Below are 7,109 nucleotides of genomic sequence, written 5' to 3' on the forward strand. Positions count from 1 at the left end.
ACCACGGCGGCGGCCATGTCGCAACGACTCCGTGCGGGACGCCGTATCTGACCGCGTCGCACGAAGTCCATTCCTCCGCAATCGGACGGGTCGGCAGTAAAAGGCTCCCAGCCTAACGACCTTGCCCGTCATCAGCACCATTGCATTCGGGAAATCTGCGCTCGGACAGATGGTGGCGATATGGGCGGCGGCGGCGGCGGTCTGGCCCAGTCCGGCGAGGGGCCTGGCCGCCGCCAGCGCCCACCGGGCCGCCGTCCGCCGCCGCCGGCCTCGCCGTCGCCTCGCCGCTGCGTGGAAACGAGAGTAGAAAGTCATTACGGCAGTTTGGGTTTTTGCGGCCGAACCTATCGGCCAGATAATAAATGTGGGAAAAGACAACATGTGTTAAAGAAGCCGGCTGCCGAACGACATGTTAATTAATGAAGTATCGCTCGCGCTATGTCGGGCATCCGAGGCGGCGGCCCGACCATTCCTGCCGACGGCTGGCCGCCGCGCCGGCCCCGGCGCGCGCGAATACCGCCAAGCCACGCCGCAAAATCCGCATTGCGGGCTCCCCGGAGCGCGCCTGGCGCTTCGGAACCGCCGGCGGTGGTCCGCCGTCCGCCGGCCCCACCCGGCCGCGCAGCTGCCGGCGCCGGCGCCAGCGTCGGCGTCGGCTGCGGGGGTGGAGCGCCCTGCGCGGCGCCGACTCCCAGCAGCGGCGCGCCGGCGAGGGGGCACGCCGCCGCCTGCACGGAACGCCCGTCAGGCGCATTAAAACATCGCGCCACCTGACACCGCTGCCGGCCAGAAGACGGCCAAATTGGCCCGAATAATCAGGCCGGGATCGGGCACGGAAGCGGCGCGCGGCGTAACGTGACGCCGCCGCGCCGAGCCGCGGCACGGCACTACGCCGCATTGGTCTGCCGGCTACGTGACGCCGACCAGATTGGAAGCATATTAAATCGCGGGCGTGCGATGCCGCTGTCAGGCTGCGCCGGCCGGCGGCGGGCCGTGCTGGCTGGCCGCGCGCAAAGGCCACAGCGGACGTGCCGTGGCGGCCACGACATGGGTGGTACGTGCCGCGAGCGGCCCGGCCGACACGCCACGGCCGGAGGCGGAGGAGCGCGTCGCCAACAGCCCACACCCCGCGCCGGCCGGCGGTCCTGTCGCCACCGGCGATCGCCAGATACGCTAATGGGAATATTTGCAGCCACGCGGAGATAGCATCGGCTAATGAACGCTGCGACGTTGCCATATTCGGCGGAGACGGCCGGTTGGAATTGTCGTGCGCCTGGGCTCCAGCGGCAGGAAATGTCTTTTTGTCGCGGTCTCTAGGCCACGTCTAATGCATCTGCTGTGAAAAGATAGCTGGTTCGCGGGTCGCGCGACAGTCTGTGATTTGGCTACCCTGCATGACGGGCGACACAGATTCAGCCCTCGATGCGGTGCAGGCACTCTGAAAAATCCCCTGCACAGTTATCAAGGACTTTCTTGACATTCTCCCGATCTCAAAATGGTATATATTCTCTGCACCATGTTAAACATGGTATGGACTACTGACCACGTGATGTTAAAAGCCCCCAAACCCGCTCCTTCCTCGCACGGACGGCACCACCAAAAATACAAACCACGACGTGCTTTACTACCACCCACGACCTCTAAGGCAACTAATCACACGCCTTTCACTGGCAGCTGAGCAGCAATGAATCTCGCCGTGCAGTGCCGGCAGTGCCCACTCGGGCTGACACAGGGTGGTGCTGTCGGCCTGTCGGGACGCTTGTTCCCGCCTCGGGCGGGGACGCGGCGGGTCGCCCGCTCTTGCCGCCCCCCCCACGGCGGTTGCGCCCCACGCCACCCGCCCAGGCCGGCAACGACGGGAGCGGGCTGACCCAAGGCCGACCCGTCGGCTGGCGGCGCGCTCCCACTGATGTGCGCTGCACGAGCCGCGCCACAGGGGGGCATATCCATCGTGCCGCAATACTGCAGCGATTTGCAACATCATCCGGCATCGACACGCGGAGGGCAGAAGGCCGCGGGTGTTGGCCGAGGCCCTGACTCGACTGTGGCCCGACCTGACCTGTGATGACCCATATGACAACGGCAGGGGGCATGAGGGCCGCGGGTGTGACCGAGGCCCTGACTCGACTGCGGGCCTGGCCTGACCTATGCTGACCTCCTGACGGGAGCAAAGGTGGCCGAGGCTCTGAGTCAACCCTGACACGACCTGACCGATTCTGAACCTGTGCGCTGAGGGAGCCGTACTGGAAGAGGTGACGTCTACGAATCTGGGCTGATCTGACCCGACCACGACGGAACAGAAAATAAGACGCGTAAAATACGGGGAAAATGGTTGATCATCCCCGTTTTCAACTCCGACCGCCTCCAAGTACTGAGAGTACTAGGACACGGGTGAAACAGTTTGCCTCATCTGAAACCAAAAACATCTTGTACCTTCGCCATAATCCTGACCGCTACAAGTCCGCGCCGACGATGCTGCCGAATGTGTCCCAGACCGGCTTCCTTCTCCGCCTTTCCGCACACCCGCTCTTGACGTCAGACAAGGCAAGCCGCGCCCCGCCCCGCTCCACCCCGCCCCCGCCCCGCCCGCCCGGCCGGTGCAGGTCACACAGAGCATCGAACCGCCGCCGCCAATGTGACCAGTTTGGCCGTCCGTTCGGTGGCGATCTCCGCCATTGTTCGCACGCACGGAACCGCCCGATTTTTCAGCGGCGCTGCAGCCGCCGTGCCGCGCAGCTGCAGTGGGCTAGTTGCTCGGCTTCCGGCTGGGCCTGATACTGATTGGTCGACGGGCCGCCGGGGGAAAATGGATCTGACCAGAGATCGGACCGACTCTGGTGGACGCGTTTGCAGAACCACGAGAATGCGGGTGGCACCGACCCGCTCCTGACGGCTCGCGGAGACCGACATTCCCGGGCAATGTGTTGTTGTACCAGGAGAGTCGCTGGCGCATGGCTGGGTGGCTAACAGGCGATATCTTACACATGCGACCCGCTGAGACATTGATATAGATACCGGCCGATAGTCAGACTTACAGAGGTTGGACTAACGGCCAGTCGGCGTGTTACTGATCTCGAGCTTCAGATACGCGCAGCTATGCCGCGCGCTCTACATTGGTCTATCGAACGCATTTGTACGGGGTTAGTGGATTCCAGCTAGGGTTGCGGGGGTCAGTTCTGCAGGCATTATCAGTGGTTTATTGGGACTCCCACTCACCTTAAGCCTGGGAGAGCTATCTCAGGTCCCATGCCGACTGACGACGGGGCCGCACAGTCACGCCGCGTCTCCACCAAGTCGCGCGCGACCCAGCTTCAGATGCGGTGCGTGGCCGAATCTCAGGCCCTCGCTAATTGCTTCGCTCGCAGTTGGTCCATACAGGTTGGACTGCGCTAACACGGGCGTAGCTAGTGGCGTTCCAACGCCAACAAGAAGGTCCCTCGGTACACAGAGCCCGCTCGACCACAGCTGTTGTTCAATAATGCAGCTCCAGACGCCCGCGTCAGTCAATCTTCATTAACTCACCCACACGCCTCAAATTCCTCAAGGTCCATTGCAATTAAATCAATCTAGGGCAATGTAAAAACGATTACAAAAAGCGTCACCAATAAATGCTCAATAATTCCGTTGAGTCCCGTGACAAAAGCGGCGCCTGAAGTGCTCCCGGCAGTAAGGCACAGTGTTACTTGGCCATCATCTGCTGTGGTTCTCACAGAAAATTACCCGTCATTAATTCCCGCAAAGCAGATTGCCGGCGCTTTTGACAACACTATAAACACCAATCCCCAGCTGGCTGGCGCTAAAAGACGACCAATCGGGGCCGGGACGAGGCGGGCACCTCCGCCTCAGCGGATCCTAATTTAATCGGCTCGGGCGCCATCCATCGCCACCGGTAAATTGATACGGGCGTTTATCTGGCGGCGCTAAACGCTACCGACTAATTGTCGGACGGGGAGATAAAACACGGATAATGGCGTCACAACTCAGCGGGCGCCGGCTGCGCGCGGGCCGTCAGCGCCGCGGGCACCGGGAGAGCCTGGCCAGAGCTACCCGGTCAGGAATGCAAGCTTCCCGTCTTTAACGATGTCATGCAGAACAGTTAGGCGGAATGGTTATTTCTTCAGACGCCAACACAAAGGAAACGCAATTCCGCGCCCCAATAACCAGGAGAATTTCCTTTGATTTGACGACATCGGCGTGTTGGAGGCGAGAGGCTGAACGCCGCCGGCCGGCCGGGGATGCCGCCAAGATCAGCCCCGCCGCCAGCCACCGGAAACTAACCGCTGACTCACTTAACAATTAACAGGAGCAGGCACACGGCAGCGCCAGAGCCAGATCAGGGCATGCGCTCGACAGCGTGGTTTACACCGATCGATGGTGCGCGCTGGTGGAGGGCGTTTGTGCCATCCGGCGGTCGGTGCGCCAGCCAGTTAGCTGGGACAGAGCAGCCGCCCGGCACACCGCCGCTAACACCCCACCCCTCTCCCGTTCCCTCGCATTGTCTCCGGCACCGATCAGCCAGTAGTTGGCCCGTCGTCGCGGCCAGGCCGGACGCGGTGCGTGCACGGGCGAGGCGCGCAGCGACGCGGCGTACATGGCGCGGCGGCGGCACTCGGCTGCGGTCTCTCCGGTGATTTGCCAGCGGTCTCCGGCCCATGCAGCAAGCTAATGACACCTCCGCGGCAGTACGCGCGATGGTAATTAAACAAGTACTGGCGGCCGCGGCTGGGCTAATCACCATCAATCGGCACGGAGCCCGGCCCGCCTTACAATCAGCCACCGGCGAACAGCGCGCGCGGCGCCCCCCACCCGCCCCGCGCCCAATTTATGGAGTCACTGAACCCCGCAAAGATGAGCAAAAGTCGAGGCGTCGAGAAAAAATGCGTCCACGTCTACTTCCTTGTGTGACGAAGCGGTGATTTGTGGACGGGAAGGGGTCGGACCGGCGAGGGGCTGCCCGGCTCGACCGGGGTACAAATTCCAGGCTGTCCCTTACTCTGGTCGCAGGCGAGAGGCCAGAGTGCTAAAAAAAACGAAAAAGCTTCGGAGAATAGAAAAAAACGCCGCGTTTCACTATGGCGCGGAATAGCACGAAGGCCGAAAGTATTATGGTTACGCAGTTATCATAACTTCGCGGATAAAAAGCTTTGGCCGAACGGAAGCTGTTAATTAGGAGGGTCTTTTTAAGAGGTTTATCATAATTTACGATCGAAGCTACAGATTGAGTAATGCCATCCTGCATGATTCAGACAACGTAATACACACTGCACCCGACGCAAAGCGCACAGTAAATCCCGCGCTCAGTATGTCTTGTGCAGGCTATAGAACATGACACAACCTCCATCCACCTTGCACCACCAGTAAGCCATCTCTTCGTATGCGCTGCAGAGTCCAGTGCATTGCTAATCGCTGGCTCTACACACCCATTTCGCGCGTGCTTAATTGGTTTTAATGCGCTAATGGTTTCTGGCTTCGCCAAGTCATCCCGCCTTATCCACGGCGACTGCAACGCCAAGAGCGTTCGAAGGTTAATAGCACCGGCAACTGCAGCAAAAGCCAAGAAAGTAACGTTTCCCTGAAGATCACTATCCCCGGCGTATCACGCATTACCGCGCTCCAGTAAGAGTGAAAATTAATTAATTAAGGCCCATGAAATATAGGGCACCGAGAAGTCACACTGCGGAGCGGATAAGGATCGTCATTAGTGCCGCCAGCCTCGGGCAGAGACGGCCCTATTACCTGCCGCTCCCCAAGACGGACAAAAAGCGCAGAAACACTGCGAATGCGGCGAACCTGTCGGTCGCTATGGAAACGACAAGCCGCATTCACATAAGCGCAGACCAAGCCAGACAGGGGTCTTCCGGGTGAACGAAGCTGAGCGGTGGCATTCGCCAGCGTGGCGCCTCGCCGGCCGGCTATAATCTGTAAATCACGCGTTCGGCCATAAAACAGCGCTGACGTTTGGAACACAGCGTGTCATTAGCAGGGCTGCGACAGATAGATAGCGGCGCCGAGATAGCATCGTCCAGGCCGACCAACCGCAGTCCGGCGCCGCACGCCGGCGCCACGGGGTCGCTGTCGACGGGGCTACATCGGCGGCGACTTCACGCGCCCGGCGGCGGCCGTGTGCGCCGCGGGTGGAGCTGTGACTAAGACGGCGCGCTCCGAGCAGGGGAGCGTTGAGGCACCAGAGAGGGGGCTCGCACCTGCTTGTAGAGAGCACTTGCTCATCAGGTCTGGTGCTATCTCGACTCGGCATTTGTCGGGGCATGAGAAGCGATTTCGTGTTCACAGGGGCTGAAGAGAGGGCCGAGTGGTGTTTGGGCAAATGCCAGCGTTCCGGGAGCGATCGAAGTTCATCTGCATGATGGTGGTATTGAGTATTTTAGTTCCTCTGATAGGTTTGTCGTGCTTCATTTTTTCGGGAACCGCCGGCTTGTCCTCCGGGTCCTCTATCGACGTTACGCACGCACGCGACCGTTTCCTTGGCACGCAATACGCACTGCACAGCACGACTTTTAATACCCCGTGCTGTCCAGTGGTCTAAAAACACCCGTTGCCCGACGGAAATTCCCCACAGTTACTTCGTGGGGTCGAGGCACACGTAAAGTTGCACAAGAGATCCTGTGCAGTACGCAACGACCCCAGCAGCTGCAGCACCCCTAAGCCGCTGAGCACTAGCCAAACGCAACCAGCACGAACTCCACTGCTGCGCGATCCGACCACCGCCCGCCGCGGATGTGTGTGTGTGTGGACGTACTCCCGGCGGTGGCGCGCACGAACGGCGCCGTAAAAACGCGCCGGCGGCGGCGCGCGCCGATGACGCGGCACTTAGTCGCCCGGCGGGCGCCTCTTCCCGCGCCGATCGCACGAAAACATGGTGAAATCTCCCATAACCCAATTTTTTCGGCCGAGGTCAACTCGTCAGGTCCGCCGGTGGGAACGCGTCGGCGCGGGTCACTCGGGGATCAGTGTTTTTATCCTATAATGCATGGCTACCGGTGGGAACGGGGGCCGCCAATTACGGCGCAGCGTGCTCGGCGGCGGCGGCGACCCGACGACCCGGCGCTGACCCGGGCGGCGGCGCGGGTCGCCGACTAATTAGCGACAGC

This window comes from Pollicipes pollicipes, unplaced genomic scaffold (genome assembly GCF_011947565.3).
Source record: "Pollicipes pollicipes isolate AB1234 unplaced genomic scaffold, Ppol_2.1 Scaffold_3087;HRSCAF=3621_pilon_pilon_pilon, whole genome shotgun sequence".
Taxonomy (NCBI): domain Eukaryota; kingdom Metazoa; phylum Arthropoda; class Thecostraca; order Pollicipedomorpha; family Pollicipedidae; genus Pollicipes; species Pollicipes pollicipes.